The 17,476-nt window shown below is 36.4% G+C and overlaps 1 pseudogene; it reads right to left on the minus strand.

Moving 5' to 3' along the window:
* Window positions 1-4,966, minus strand: part of LOC149561704 (mitogen-activated protein kinase 20-like) — a 132,415-nt pseudogene extending 127,449 nt beyond the window's left edge.
* Between the last annotated feature and the right edge of the window lie 12,510 nt (window positions 4,967-17,476).

A 17,476-nucleotide genomic window follows, 5' to 3' on the forward strand; every position in this document is an offset into this window, starting at 1 on the left:
GAAATATTAGAAAAATGGCAAAAAGACCTAAAAAATAGAAAAAAAAATGGCAAAAAGTCTTCAAAATAGAAACAGAAAATGGAAAAATGTCATGAAAAAAATGGATGCCTTGATGAAAACCTGGCTGATAGGCATCTTGTCACAAAAATTTGAGTCAAGAAAAAAATTCTATCCAAATGTGAAAACTTGGCAAATAGGCACTTTGGGCAAGTACCATGGTGAAAACCTAGCAAACAAACACCATGTATAATCAATTGTCACTCCTCCATCTATCAGGATTCCATCTAGTTTTTCCCCCTTTTTCCATTCCCTAATTGCATCCTTCATATTGCAAGATATCCTTAGTCCTTGATCATGGCCCATGAGTTGGTTAATATCCAGTGTTATCTTACCCAAGTGTCACTAGTATGTACATATTTTGTCTTTGACCTTTGTACATAGTTTGTGTCTTGTCAGGGGGAATATTACCTACATAGAGCACAAGTTTAGAATTAAACTAGGGTCATATTGCTAAACCACATGTTATCCATTGAACTTATCGCATATCCAATTAAAGCTAACACTTGTGAATTCTTTTTGATCTTGATAAAAATCATAAAAAATTCAAATACAATCTTGAAAAAAGACCTAAAAATTATAAAACATCCTAGACAAACTGATAAAAATCATATAATACCCTGAAAATCCATAAAAATTGTAAAATGTCATGAAAAAATTGATAAAAATCATAAAATGTCTTGAAAAAACCACTAAAAAATCATAAAATACCCTAAAATAAACCCTAAAAATCATAAAATGTCCTAAAGAAATGAGCAACACAAAAACATCAAATATCCTCAAAATCCCTTAAAAATATAAAACCAACCGCAAAATTTCAATAAACCTTGTAAATAGTCATTATGGATAATCACCCATTTTTCTTAAACACTTGCAATTTCATAGACTGAAACTCAAAGCATCACACTTCAATGATAGTCACACTATCTAAGAAATGTGAACTGACAATCAATCCAACTTATCACTATCAACCAAAACAACTATCAAATCTAAAACACAAAACTAAAAAAATTGGTAGTGATAAGTTCTTATCTCCTTCTAGCTGGTCCTCATCTCATCTCTTCTAACTTCTAATGTCAATTTCATCCACTACAATGGCCTAGTACTCTAATACACCAAAAGCATTGTCATCCTGCATTCCTGTATATGTCAAAAGTCTAGAAAATGAAAAGCAATACATATATACCTAAACATGGCATTCACATCATTTTACATTTCATTTTCATTCATTTTATGATAAAATTTTGTGGAAAAAAATAAAGGTATCATTTCCTAAGCATAACATGTGATAAACCAATGCATGAAGACATCATATAAAATCCACATAGAAAAGAATAAATACATCCATATAACACATATAAAACACATGCATAATCCATCTCATATAGTCATCATAACATAGGTACATCTCATAAATATCTCAAAAATTATCATAGTACATGATCATAGTTTACATCAATACTAATTGCCTGTAGGCATGAACCATGAAAGAGCACAACAAAAATAAAGGAAGCCCCTCTGGACATGAGTGTGTTTGTGTCAACTATTATTTTCCCTGGCCTTATTACCTTTGTCCAACCTTGAGGATGATCCTTCCCCTATCTTTGGTGGCCCAATTAGTCCCATCATCCCTCCACTACTCTTTTTCTTGTGTGTATACTGAGAGTGAGACCTTGCTACTTAATGGCTCTCTACCCTCTACCCTAGAGGTACTACCATATCATAGTGATTCCTCCAATATTGTGTCTCTACATGTGCCACAACCATCATCATGGCTAACTCTTGAAATGATGGATCCTTGATACTACTAGTAAACTCTTGAGACTCCTAAACTACTCTCTCTTCCCTCCACACTACTACATCACTCTTTTCCATAACCTAGTCTCATGTAGCTATCTTCTAATCCCTTTCAACTATAACACAATCAATTACTACCTCATGATAATCTAACTAACTCTAGAGATCTCTAATCAGATCCATCATCTCTAATTTTGATTGGCTAGGCCCTATCTATATGGGTACTAGCATACCCTCTATGAAATCTACCAGATCCTCCTTTATATCCATCATCACAACATCCACATGTTTGTCCTCATCTCCATCTAACTACCCTCTAACCCTCTTGTCATCCTCTCCCCCATCACCATCCCCACCCCCACTATCTCCACCCTCCTCTTCATCTTCTCCCTCACCACTAGACTCATCATCCTCCCCATCCTTCTCATCATCCTCCCCATCATCTTCTCTGTTTGCATCCTCCTCATCATCCTCCCCATCCTCATCCTCTCCTCCCTCCCCATTTTCCTCCTCCTCATCCTCCTCATCCCCCACATCCTCCTCCTCTCCATCATGATCTTCCTATGGTCTTGCCCATAATGCTAGAACTGTCAGATCTATCAATGACCTTGGTTGATGCTGAGAAAACCATCTATCATATGCTACTATTATACTCACATTTATTATATCTATCACTACTCCCCATATCCTTTGTTGTAGCTCTTCTAGCTAAGAATTTTATAGTTGTGTCCTAATTGGCACTTCCTAATTTAGATTGAGTAAATAGAGCTAGACCTATTAGCACATCCTTCGTCTCACCAATTGTTGATGTACTCACATTGGAAAGTACATCTCTATCACTAGATTTCCAATTACTATATGGACAATTAGATAGTGCTCCTACCTACAATACAAAAGGGGGATATCATCATCATCCCACCCCAAGAAATCTCTATATGGTCTCTATATAAATTAAGTCATTATACCCAAATCATACTTGAAGAATTGGGTATATCCTAGTGGTTCTCATGCCAGTATCCCTTAGAGTTGAATGCATAGGGCATGTCCTCAACAAAATCCCTCTCCACAAGTGGCCTAAATACAAAAATATACTTGTAAACCCATATTTGTAGTAGTATACCTCTAGCGTTGGAAGTTAATCCACCTCTATATGCAACTTGGTGTAGATAATAGTACAACATCCTAAGCATATAGGGCCCCATGCAAAAATAGTCCTATCAATAACCATCCTCTCCAACACTTAGCCCCACCCAATAAGGAATCCATGCCCTCGCATATCCGGTATCAATGTCCCACCCACAACCTAATAGATCACATTAGTCAAATGCTCATGTCATGCCACCAATATCTCCCATCCAACCTCATAATTCCTAATCCCTAGCTTTGTGTCTATGTAGCCAAACATCCAGTGAAGTCCTGCCCATCTTGTAGCAAGATCATATGCTACCAATTCCCCATTGATTAGAATCTATATGATGCACCCTACATCCTCTAAGATCACAGTGACCTCTCTAGTGGGAAGATTGAATGAAATGGTCTCTGAGTGTTATCTCTCTATCAGTAGTGTTAGAAATCTCCTATTCCCTCTCACCTTGAGTATGAATGTAATGCAATAGAGTCCAAGCCCTATCAATATCTCTTGCTCACTAGTATTCATCTAGTGATGTAGAACTAGACTCTAAGGTATGTGTCCCCTTGTCCACAATATAGGAAATTCCTCTTGTGTAATCACATGATGTAGGTCAACCTTATGTGGATTTCTACCAAGTCTAACCTAAGTTTGGCCCAAGTTTGACCTAGTTTCACCTTGATTTGACTAAGTTTGACTATTTTTTACCATGTTTTCTTAGGTTACCTATGTTTTGAACTCTTTCTAGGGTTTCGAACATATACACCAATGTTAGAGTAAATAATTAATTTACTAATTATTTATTCTATTTACTTAAGCTTACTTAGGTAAATGCATTTTATTTATTAGTTGTAGTCTAGGAGTTCGATATAAGTTGTTGACAATATGAGAGTTTGTTCTCTCCTAAGTCATACTTATCCTCTCACATTGTTTGAGGACTTTCCACCTTATGTGGATGTATGCTTAGTTGTCACACTTATCTCCTAGAATCTTCTAGCTTGTTCTGGAAGATTCCTAGAGCTCTTTATATTCGAGCTCCCTCATTGTATTTTCACAATATCATCAACATCATTCTATTGTAAATACATTTTCTCTTGTGTTGCAATATCATTTTCTCTCTCATGTCCATTTAGAGTTTTTCACTTGCTCCATGCTCTTCCTTCCTTAGCTTCTCTTTGACAGATTTTTGCATGTAGGTGATCTTGGGTGTCTTCAGAGTTGGATTTCATCAACTACAACATGGTATCAGAGCCTCCTTGCTGCTGCTTCATTGAAGGTTTTTTGAAGCCATGATTTGAAGTCGCAAACCCTAGTTTGTTTGTGAATTTTTTCTTCAAATTAGGGGAATAACAAATTTTTAGAGCACTTTCAGCCCAAACAAATGCTACCATTGGATCTGAAAGGTCGTTTACAATCAAGATTCATATAAAGCTTGTTGATTTTGGACATAGGGCTCTAGGAGGAAAAAATAATTTAGTCTAGGCCCTGTCATACAGACTGTATCGACAATTTTTGAGCCAAAAAAATAACAAAATAGTTTTTGGGCACGTAGCATTGTGCAGCCCAGTGGCCACCACCACATCACCACCACGCAGCTTGTGCATAGCTCGTTGGTCATTGCCATTGATAGTGCCACCGCAAAGCCACCATGGCCTAGCCACCGATTACGGGCCACCCCAGCATTGCCCCTCCTACACCTCCATCGGTGGACTTCTTTGTTCGGCTTCCCCTGCAGCTATTAGTGCTCGATCTGCCACTTTGCCTCTACTTTTACAACTGTCCATGTGGATGCTTCATCACCTGCCCTGTGGAATTTTTTGCCATGTTAGCTACCACATTTGCAGCCCAGTCTATGTCAGTTTTGCCTGCACTGTTAGCAATTTTTTGTAGACTCAGTGCCTAGTCAGCGTGTTGTGGGGTGACATGTGGCCTGGGTGCCACATGGCACCTTGCCATGTGGACCTACCATGTCACCCCTTCCATGTTAGCCTGCCACATGGACCTCCCATGTGGTGTGCCACGTGGCTCCTTTTTTGCACTAACAACTAACTAGCCATCAATTTTAAACATGCAAATTGTTGACATTAGCATGATGTCAGTGCTTGCATCATCTTACCCTTGCACCTCTCTAGGGTCAGTTTTGGACCTACTTATAGTTTTTTTCCATAACTTGAGCATACTGAGGTATTTTTCTGATCCAAAAGAAGCACCAGAAAGCTAGTTTCCAGATGAAGACATTGGTGTAGGTATTTTCAAGTTTTGATTTTTTTTGCCCATTTTTTAGTCAAAGTCTAAAGTCTTATTTTTGACTCTGATATGCATATTTTTTGTGCCCCATGTCAATTTTTTGAAAACTTAATATTGTGGAAAGTTGGTTATGTGTACTTCTCAGAAATGTGGTCTTTTTTCTTAGTTTTTGGCCCATGCTTTTTCTATCATGTTTTTAGCATTTTTCTATATGGTGGATGTCTTGAGTGTTTTAGGCCTGAGGATCATTTTCCTAGCATGGTTTCCTTTGTATTGAGTTGTAATTTGTTTTGTATCAGCTTGTTTTCAGTTTTGATCATTATAGCCATCATTTTGAAGCACTTTTATGTATTGCACTGAGATAAAGTGTCACTTTTGCATTCTAGGGATTATGAATGTTTTTTTGAGTCAGTTGTACTTGCACTATTTTCATAAAGCACCAAGGGGGGGATTGTTGTTTGTTGTTTTAGGTATTCTCCCTTTGTCAAGTTAGTGTCCCTTCCACGAAATTAGCCCATGTAGCATCAGTGTGGCTGTGTCTTTATAGGTGTCTGTACCTCTTTCCCTCTCTCATCATTCTTGGTTCCTCTGTAGGAGACTTTGGCCCACCTTCTTAATTGCCTATCATCACACCCCATCTGCATTAAGGGGGGTTATTCTATTGCTCTAATGCATACTTGGTTCGATGGTTTGATGGTGTGAACCATGTATTGAGTGGTTGATCCTATGTACAAGGTGATTGCAGTGGCTAGCTACCTATGCATTTTGGTGAGATGGATCATCTACCATATAGACATGCTTGGTTCATGCCTTCTTCTTCCATGGAGGCTCTTTAGATCAATACTTTGGTAGATTTGTGGCTTTTACATACTTCAGTGATGCTTCTTCATGATCACTTCTTGTTCTTATTTTAGGGGACACTCCCCTAGTTGGAGGCTTCTTCAATTCTTCACTAGGTTCTTACCTCTTTTTTGGGGAGGATTTTTCCCACATGGTTTTCTCTCTTTCCTCGCTTTCAGAGGTTGCATTTTTTTGCATTGTACATGGGTACCTAACATGGCCTCATTGTTGTGACCCATTCTGCATTTCTTAGTTTTGTGAGCTTAAGGAATTTACCTAAGTTTCTCTTAAGGGGGGTGTTAGAGTAAATATTTAATTTACTAATTATTTATTCTATTTACTTAATCTTACTTAGGTAAATGCATTTTATTTATTAGTTGTAGTCTAGGAGTTCATTATAAGTTGTTGACAATATGAGAGTTTGTTCTCTCCTAAGTCATACTTATCCTCTCACATTGTTCAAGGAATTTCCACCTTATGTGGATGTATGCTTAGTTGTCACACTTATCTCCTAAAATCTTCTAGCTTGTTCAGGAAGATTCCTTGAGCTCTTTATATTCGAGATCCCTCACTGTATTTTCACAACATCATCAACATCATTCTATTGTAAATACATTTTCTCTTATGTTGCAATATCATTTTCTCTCTCGTGTTCATTTAGGGTTTTTCCCTTGCTCTATGATCTTCCTTCCTTGGCTTCTCTTTGATAGGTTTTCATATGCAAGTGATCTTGGGCAGCTTCGAAGTTGGATTTCATCAACTCCAAAAAATTTTAGGTCATTCTAAGTTCATTTGCATTGATTTTGACCCTCTACCCACCTATATGTCAACTTTTCCCTAAATCAGACTTAGCTTTGACTAAGTTTGATCATTTTTACCATGTTTGACTAGGTTGAACAATTTTTTTCACTCTCTCTAGGATTTTTAATATGCATACCAAATTTTGGGTCATTCCAACTTCATTTGCACTATTTCTGACCCTCTACATCACTCCTTGTTAATGTTCTATCAAGTTTGACCTAAATTTGATATAGGTTTACCAATTTGACCATATTTGACTATTTTTTTCTGAGTTAACATGTGGTCTAACCTTTTCCTAGGGCTTAGGGCATGTGTGCCAAGTGTTAGGCTATTTTGGGCCCATTTTGACTACTTTTAGGGCCTTAGAGCATCTTGGAGCATAGTTAGGGGCCCCAAATGCACTTAGTGCACACTTGGGCATGCCAAGTATGCTTAGTGTACATTTGGTCATTCCAAGTACTCTTAGATCCCACTTGGATTCATTTTGAGTGCACTTGAGGCATTTTGATGCCCTAAACTATCCTTCAGACCCTAGGTGGGCCATGTTTGAGTCCTAGCTAATACTAAAATAAAATTATAAAAGACATAAAAGACACAAAGGAGTCCTCAATTTACTTGGTGGTGGTCCTACATCTACCCATTGTCAATAGGGACAAACTCATTCTCCACAATGTTGCTCCCTGGGTAGTCAGTCCATTTTCCTTGCTTGAGAGGTCTTTTCCTCCAAATGGGAGTATGAACATGACCTGTAAACTTTTTCCAAGCCCTTTTATAGCGCTATCAGTGCCTATTAAGAATGCTCATATTTATGTGACCCACATAGAAATGCATGCTACAAATGGAGATGTCACTAATAGACTAGCATGTTGTGTCGCATGTTAGTCAATCCATCAAAGATGCATCCTTAAGCATTTGTGTCTCCAAAAGGGGGAAGCCAACAAGATTTTTGTGTCCTTAAGGGAATGGAATATGAAAATGAAAAGATCAAGCCTCATTGATCTTTATTATTCCAAGGAAGGATCAAAAAATGCAAGGGATCAAGCCTTAAAGGATTGTTAATAATCCAAGAAGGGATCCAAAACTGTAGGGATGTGTAGATACTCAAAAGTGGTTCACATCTATGGTTTAATCAAATTTTTATACTATCCTATCCCATTTTCTCATTTCACTAATTTTGGTCTTTTGGCCAACTTGATTATCATTTGATTATATTTCAATTATATCTTTCATCACTCTCATCCCCTTTCAAATCAATCACAGATCATTTTGGAATCAATTCCTATTTTATCCAAACTTTACAAAATCAACTCCAAACCATTTCAATATCATTATAATCACATCTAATCAACCCAAAATCATCCCAAACCAACCCCAATCAACCCAAAAAAATCTTGAAATTTATCATCATCTATCAAACCCTAGACATTGTTGTGTCCCACAGTTCCTTATAAACCTATCAAACCTATCAAATTTGATGTTAGCACTTTCATCTCCTACATCACTAGGTCAAATCTATCATTTTATCATCTAATCATTGACATTGTTGAGTCCCTCAGTATTAGATCATGACATTATCAAACCAATTTAATCACATTAACAATGTATGTCGATGTTATTATGATCAACCCTTTCAATCAATTTCAATCATGTGACATGTATAATGTTTATTAAATGTCACATCCTCTTAATCCATGTTATGTGTCATTGGCATGTGATTAATTTTAATCAATCAATCAATTTTATCATGGCTTTAATCTACCCATCATCATCCTAGTCGATCTGCATAATTGTTGCATTTCATTAAAGGATATTATCACATTTATTTCATCAAAGTGGCTAATAATTTACTAATTTATCCTATAGGATTAGATAACCCATAATCTAATCCTATGTCATTTTAGTCATTTTTATAATACATTACTAATTATGCTTGCTAATGAACTTTCTCAATTAATTGATATGTATTAATTAATTGATTCATCTTTGCAAACTATGGGAATTCCCAAATTTCCCAACTCCAATTTTCCACTTCTAATTTCCATTTATGTAGATATATGAATTTTTAATTCAAATGTTCCACCTATTCTTTACACGTGGACATGACATGTCATAGGTATTATCCCTACACTTGGCTAAACTATGTTATATTTGATATATTGTATTCCTTACACATGTTTATAATAAGACTCCGTTATCATGGATTATGGGCTACAAGTGGCTTTTGGGTGTCATATGCATGTCATAGATTCTCCTCCACTTTTAGCCATGTTGACTTTCATGCATCATAGAATCCTACATTGGCATATTGTGTCATGGTTTTCATAGATACTCTAAGGAATATCATGCCAAGTTGCACATTCAAAGTCACAAGTGTCCATCTCCTCATTAAATTATCTCCTTGTAGGACCAGAAAATAGCTTAAAATGCATAACATACTATGAGAAAATCACAAAACTCAATAATCATATGTTAGCACCCACTAGTCTACCATGAAATCCAAACTAATAAAAAAAGTAATAGAAACCCCCTCTTTCATTTGTAGCTCCCATGTCCTTCTTTCTTCTCCAAATGATTGTCACTCCAATTTGCCTATAGTGCTTACAAGATTGAAGCAAAAGCCCATGATATGGATAATGCCATGAGAATACTAGAAGTGTAATTTTAAGCTTGAGAGAAAATAGTGTGTTCAAGGATTCAAGGACTCAAGGATTCCAAGGATTCAAAGATTCAAGATTTTAGCATTCAAGCATTCCAGAAGAAGACCAAAAATGAGAGAAAGAGTGTCCAATTTATAATTGACATGGAGGATGAGAGTATTAGATTTGCCACCCATAGAAATGCGATATGGCAAGAGATTCCTTTGAGAATCTCTGACGCATATGATAGAATATGCAAATATGTAAGATTCTATGACACATGCAAGTCAAACTTGGCTAAATATGGAAGAGAATCTATCATGCGTCATAACCCACTTAAAGCCAAGAATCTATGATGAATAAGCCAAATAGGAACATGCGTAAGAGGTAAGAATATTCAATTATGAAAAATCTCATCCAAGTGTCAAAAGAGAATCCATGAGGTGTCATATCCAAGTGTCATGATGATGCAATATTTTATGGAATATTTGAATTAAAAATCCCTTTATTCCACAAAATAAGAATTAGTAGAAAATGGAATTAATGGTGGAAAATGGAACTTAGGAAATTGTAAATTTCCATGGTTTGCAGATAATGAATCAATTAATTAATAAAATTAATCAATTGAGGATGATAATTAGGAAGAATAATTAGAAGTAATAATAGAATTAAATAATGGGTTATTTAATCCTATAGAAAAAATTAGTAAATGATTGGCCAAATTGATTAAATGAATGCAACTGTACCCTTTGATGAAAATGTGATGATGATGGATATTGAATAAGATGATGAAAAGTAGACCAAAGCCATGGTCAGATTGATTGATTCAAGTTGATAACATGCCAAGGACACATGACAAAAATTGATTGATACATAACATTTAACCGACATTGCAAATGCTAGAGGATTGAGGTTGATTGAAAATGATGATCATAATAACATTGATGGACACTGTCAATATTATTAAAATGGTTGATGATGCCATGATCTAACATTGAAATTCTCAACAACGTCAAAGATTGAATGACATGAATGATAGTTTGACCTAGCACTGAGAGCCATGATAGTACTAAGGTTAGATTGATAAGTTTGATAGGTTGATCATTTTCCAAGGCACTAAAAGCCACAATAATACCTAGGAGTAGTTTGATATGTTTTGGGTTGACTAGGACTAATTTTGGGTTGATTTGGAGTGATTTTGAGTGATTCTAGGTTGATTTGGGGTGATTTCAAGTGATTTTGAGTTGATTTGGGGTGATCTCAAGTGATTCTGAGTTGATTTGGGGTGATTTTGAGTGATTTTGGGTTGATTTGGGGTGATTCCAAGTTGATTTGGGGTGATTCTAAGCGATTTGAAATTGATGTGAAAGGGGGTACAAATGATAAAGTATGATCAATTTTGGCCAAAAGAACAGAGTTAGTAGAATGAGAAAATATGTCAAATTAGTATGAAGAAGTGATGAAACTATAGATGTGAACCATTTTTGAGTGTCTACATTTTGCCCCTCTTTGATACAATGTGATTTAGAGCATTGTATCAAAGAATAACTGATGAGAAAGCCACAACATGCCCCAGTAGGGATGATATATATGGTTGACCACTTGATAAATTGAATAATATAAGCATATGATAAGTCAATTTGTCAAAAAAAAGAAGATAAAACCATAGCAACTGACAGAATGAAAATCAGAGCCAAAATGTGAAAGTTATGAGGCCTAGAGTGCAAAACAGGGTCAATCGCGAGCCTGAGAGTAATTTCATGGGTTACCACTCAATAATGAAAAAAAATGATGAAAATGATATTTCATGTTGTCCATAATGAAAATAAAAATCCAACGCAACTGACAGATTTCAAATCCAAGTTAAAACACAAAAGTTATGGGCTCTAGAGTGCAGAACAGGGTCAATCAGGAGCTCGAGAGTAATTGCATGGGTTACCAATCAATAATGACACAAAATTATGAAAATAATAGTTCATTTTTTCCAAAATGAGATACAAATCCAACACAATTTATGGATTTCAAATTTGAGTTCAAATGCAAAAGTTATGAGCTTTGGAGTGCAACCTAGAGGCTCTGGGAGTAGTTCTGGGTATCCTAGGTCCCCAACTACGCCCAAAACTCAACCAAGTGCATCATTGAAGCACTTAGTAAGCCCAAGTGTGCCATGATAGTACCAAGTGCATCAATGACACACTTGGGAAGCCCAAGTGGCCTCAAAATATGAAAAATGTGTTCGAGAAGGCTCTGGGGGCCAAAAACAACCCAATTGGACTCAGAATGACCCGAAACTGTGCATGCATGCCCAAAATAATGGAAAGATGTTAGAGCATGAGTTAAATCATCAAAAATGGTCATATTTGGTCAAAGATGATGAGACAAATTTCAGAATAAGGTTGAACCAGGTGGAAAGCCATGAAAAGTTGATTGACAGTGCAGGATGATGTTGGAATGTATGAATGCAAGATGAAGATGATTTGGTGAATCAGAAGACATGATTATGGTGATGGAGAATGAGATGAAAAATAAAGATGATATGAGGAGATTTTAGTATGATGGAAAGACTTTTTCTTCTAGAAAATGCACTATATGTCAAACGGAGCTTTATTTTGATATGGAAAATGGAATGCAATGCATTGTGGCATAAAGGGCCAGAGTGCAAATGCAAGCCTTTTGCATAAACAAGGACGATGCAGATAGAAAATGACCTTGTCCTTCCTAAGGCATATGTACATTCCCTAGACTCTCAAAGATATAGTGGAATAGACAAAAATAGAAAAAGATGACCATAACCCATCCCAACCACTCTCATAGATCAGTTTTTATATCATTGAGTGGCATAGGAACATGATCAAAGAAAAACAAAGCAAAAATAAATCACTCACTAAACAGCGTGAGCCAATAGCTATTCTTGTCCATTATTACATTCTTGTTAATTTTTTAGGTGCATAGATAGTGTTTGACATGTTGATAATGTGATAGTTCTAGTTGTGGATTCAGTTGATAAGTTCATGGTGACATGTTCGATTTATTGTTGGTTCATGCTGCTCAAATATTATGATTGGCATTCAAGTGTAGTGCTTTGAGTTTCAGCCTGCAAAGTGCAAGCATGTACACAAAAGGGATGGTTATGTATAATGGATATGTACAAGATTTATTGCAAATTTTTGGTGGGTTTTGTGATTTTAAGGGTTTTTGGGGATATTTGATTTTTTTGTGTGATTGATTTCTTTAGGTCATTTTACAATTTTTAGGATTTATTGCAGGATTTTTTCAGGACATTATGTGATTTTTAGTTTTTGTTTTAGGACATTATGTGATTTTTAGTTATTTTTTTAGGACATTATGTGACTTTTAGGATTTTTTCAGGACATTATGTGATTTTAAGGATGTTTTCAGGATTGTATTTGAATGTTTAGGATTTTTTTAGGATCATAAAAGCATATACAAGTGTTAGCTCCAATCTGTTATGTGATAGGTCCAATGGATAAAAAGTGCTTACGAATATGCCCCTAGTTCAAATTCAAACTCATGTAACATGTAGGTAATATGTCCCCAGACAAGACGCAAACTATGTACAAAGGCCAATGACAGAGTGTGTACAGACTGGTAAGGCTTGGTAAGATAACAAAGGACATTAACCAATTTGTGAGCCATGGTCAAGGAGCCAAGGATGTCTTGCACTAGGAAGGATATGATCAAGGAATGATAGAGGTGGAAAAAACTAGATGGAATCTAGATAAATGGAGGAGTAACACTGATTACACATGGCACCTATTTGCCAAGTTTTCACCATGGTACTTGCCCAAAGCGCCTGTTTGCCAGGTTTTCACTTTTGGACAAAATTTTTATCTTGACTCAAATTTTTGTGCCAAGATGCTTGTTTCCCAAGTTTTCATCAAGGCATCCATTTTTTCATGACTTTTTCACTTCTTTTTTCATGACTTTTTGCTATATTTTTGGTATTTTTTCAGGACTTTTAGACAGAATCAAGTGTAGTACTTGTGAAGATGCATGTTGTTGATGGACATGGGCAATGGTTCACCCTCTGGAGTTGCAAGCTAATATACTCTGGACCCAAAAGATGCAGTAACTACATAAGGTCCTTCCCAATTTGGCTCAAATTTGCCTTGTTTTTCTCTGTGCTATTGTGTCTTGTAGTTCATCTTTAGGACCAAATCACCGACCTCAAAATGATGACCTTGAACTTTCTTGTTATAGCTCTATTTGAGTCAATTTTGGTAAGCTTGCAAGTGTGTCAAGGCAACTCGTCTTTGTTCATCAAGCATTTCTAGCTCATGGAGTCTAGATATTTGGTAGCTTTCATCATCAACAACATCTTGTAGGAATACTCTTAATGATGGAATTTCAACTTCAATGAGAAGTATGGCCTTAGTTCCATAGACAAGAGAGTATGGTGTTGTGCCAATAGGAGCATGGACACTTGTTCGATATGCCCAAAAAGCTAGATTTAGTTGAAGGTGCTAGTCTCGGCCTGAATCATTGATAGTCTTTTGGAGAATCTTGACAATGGTCTTGTTAGATGCTTTTGCTTGGCCATCTCCTTGTGGATGGTAAATACTAGAAAATCCATGGTATATATTTTACTTCTCACAAAGCTTGTCAACATCTTTTTTTTGAAATGGAGTATCGTGGTTAGTAATAATAGCCAAGGGGACTCCATACCAACATATGATGTAGTTTAGAATAAACCTTGAGATCTTCTTACCAATGGTGAAAGTGAAAGGGACAGCTTCAACCCACTTGGTAAAATATTCAATTGTTGTGATAATGAACTTATGACCATCAGAGGATGGAGGAGAAATAGCTCTAACAAGATCAAAAGCCCATTGTAAAAAGGGCCATGGTGATATGACTAGTTGCAATTCTTGTGCTAGTGCATGGATTAGATTGCTATGTATTTGACACTTATGACATGTTTTGGCAAAGTCATGGGCATCCTATTCCATGGTGAGCCAATAATACCCAACTTTGACAAGTTTCTTGGTTAGACTCAGACCATTGAAATGGCCTCCACATATACCTTCATGAACCTCATGCAAGGTGGTTTCAGCTTCTTGCAAGTCAAGGCATCTGAGAAGGGTTTACTAAAAAGATCTCTTGTAAAGGGTGTCACTGATGATGACATATCTAGTGGCTTGACGAATGAAGGCTCGATAGTCATTTTTGGATAAGTTGGTTGGTAGGATTTGGGCATGTAAGTAATCATAAATGTCTTGATACCAAGGAGAATTGGGACCAACAAGTTCACACACAAACTCAGATTGGGGGAGCTCGAATGCTAGAATCAAAATTTGCTCAACAAGGAATTCACAGCATTCCACATTTTGAGGCATATCAATCATAGAAGCAATGGTAGCCATAGCATAAGCTTGCTTGTTGTGTATTCTTGGTAGCTGATGAAAAGAGATAGTAACAAATTTATACTTAAGGAAGTTTGCCATTTGCTTGTAGGGCATTAGTTTATCATCTTTGGTTTCATAGTCATCATTCACTTGGTGGATAACCAAGAAGGAATCTCCAAAGACTTGTAAATGTTGAATGTTCCATTGGATAGCTATCTTGAGTCCTATGATCAATGCCTCATATTCTACTATGTTTTTTGTATAGTGGAATGCAATCCTTTATGACTTGGGGATTATGTCTCCTTGAGGAGTGATAAACATAATGCCAACTCCTGAACCATTTATTGTATATGATCCATCAAAATAAAGCTTCCATTCATTAGCTACATCCATGTGAAATATGGCTTCATCTGGAAAGTCTATTAACATGGGATGATCATCTGACATAGGGGCTTCTGCTAATTGATCTGCTATCACTTGCCCTTTGATTGCTTTTTGGTCTACATATTCTATGTCAAATTCACTAAGGACCATGACCCATTTGGCTAGTCGTCCTGTAAGAGCAGCCCTACTTAGAAGATACTTCAGTGGGTCAATCTTAGAGATGAGCATTTTTTTTTTATGGAGCATGTAATGTCTAAGCTTTTGGGCTACAAAGACAATAGCAAGGCATGCTTGTTCAATTAGTGAATAATTTAGCTCATAGCCCACAAGTGTTCTACTGATGTAATATATGGCTTGTTCTCTTCCTTATTCATCATTTTGTGCTAAGAGAGCCCCTAATGTTGTATCTGTAGTAGATATATATAAGAGGAATGGTTTGCTTGGAATAGGAGCCATTAAAACTGGTGGATGTAGAAGATAATCCTTGATTTTTTGGAAAGATTCTTGGCACTGCTTATTCTATTGAAAGGATACTCCTTTACGTAAGAGGTGTTGAAAGGAGTGACAATTATCAGCCAATTGTGCAATGAATCTACAGATAGACTGCAATCTTCCTTGTAGCCCTCTTAGGGTTTTTAGATTTTTTGGAGGAGGCATGTCAAGTATTGCTTTTACTTTCTTGGGATCCACTTCAATGCCTCATTGAGAAACAATCTAGCCTAGGAGCTTTCCAGAGACAACTCCAAATACACACTTTTTTGGATTTAGACAAAGCTTATAGCTCTCCATTCTAGTGAATATCTAATCTAGGATGCCCAAATGCTCTTTTCTTTTATAGGACTTTCAAATTAAGTCATCAACATAGTCTTCCATGAGGATGTGCATGAAATCATGGATGATTGTAGTCATTTCTCTTTGATATGTTGCCCTAGCATTTTTAAGACCAAATGGCATGACATTCCAACAGTATGTTCCCCAAGGACATGTGAAAACTATCTTGTGTTGATCTTTAGGGGTTATTCTTATTTGATTATAGCTAGAAAAGCCATCCATTAGTGATAACATCTCATACCCAGCAGTCATAGCTACAATGATATCTATGTTTTGTAAAGGAAAATCATCCTTGGGATGTGCCTTGTTAAGATCATGAAAATCAGTGCATATTTGGATGCCCCCAGAGTGTTTTCTTACTGGTAATAGATTAGATATCCACTCTGCATAATCAATGGGTCTTATGAAGCTAGCATCCAATAGTTTCTTCAATTTAGCTTTGACAAGGAGGGCAACTTGAGGATGCATTTTCCTCAACTTTTGCTTTACTGGTTTCATTCCTAGTTTTAGTGGTAAGTGATGAATGACTAGTTCAGGATCTAATCCGGGCATATCTGCATAAGACCAGGCAAAGTTGATCTACCTCTCTAGAAAAAATCTAATAAATTCATCCTTCTCTTCTAGTAATAATGAGGCTACAAAGTGTATGACTTTGGAGTTGTTAGGAGTTCCTAGATTAATCTCTTCTATCATCTCCACAAGTAATTTTGATCTTTCCTTTAATGGGGGTGTATCCAATCCTCCATCCTCGGGAACCTCAGAGAGGTTTTCACCCAGGGATATGTTTATTATTTCTACTTTTTCATGGTCTAATTGCACCTTTAAGTTTTCACCAAGAGACCCACTTGTGTCTTTTTTTGTTATTTTCTCAATTTTGCAACTAGAAGATGGAGTTGACTCCCCAAAATATGCCATGATGTTTAGATTAATGGAAAATCTAGATTTGTGATCACCTTGTGGTACATCTTCATGGAGCTCAAAAAATTTTGCGATGGCATCATCATTTTGAAACTGATCAAACATTGGTGGTCCTTTTTGGTCCCAATCAATAAGTTCAGGGAAAACTAAGGAAATGCCATCATCGGTGTTGAATAAGCTTTGGTCCAAGACATAGATATGGATATCTACTTTAGTGATGTCATTAGGATCATGTTCAAAAGTAGGAGAGCTTGGATCCCAGAATGTTTCGATCCAAGGTCAAGAATTGGTTTGAGTGATAGGTGAATTGACATATTTATCTTCCATAGGTCAGCTATTCAGTTCTACAAATATATGAGCAAGACCAAGGGAGGTATCAAGATTGTCAATGTTAGATATAGATTGGATGGGTTTGGGTTGGTTGTTCTTAGATGCCTTGTCATCATTTGAAGTATTCACCTCCTTAGATG

The sequence above is a fragment of the Cupressus sempervirens genome, chromosome 4, assembly GCF_028749045.1.
Source record: "Cupressus sempervirens isolate cs-2001-9-10 chromosome 4, ASM2874904v1, whole genome shotgun sequence".
In the NCBI taxonomy this organism is placed as follows: Eukaryota; Viridiplantae; Streptophyta; class Pinopsida; order Cupressales; family Cupressaceae; genus Cupressus; species Cupressus sempervirens.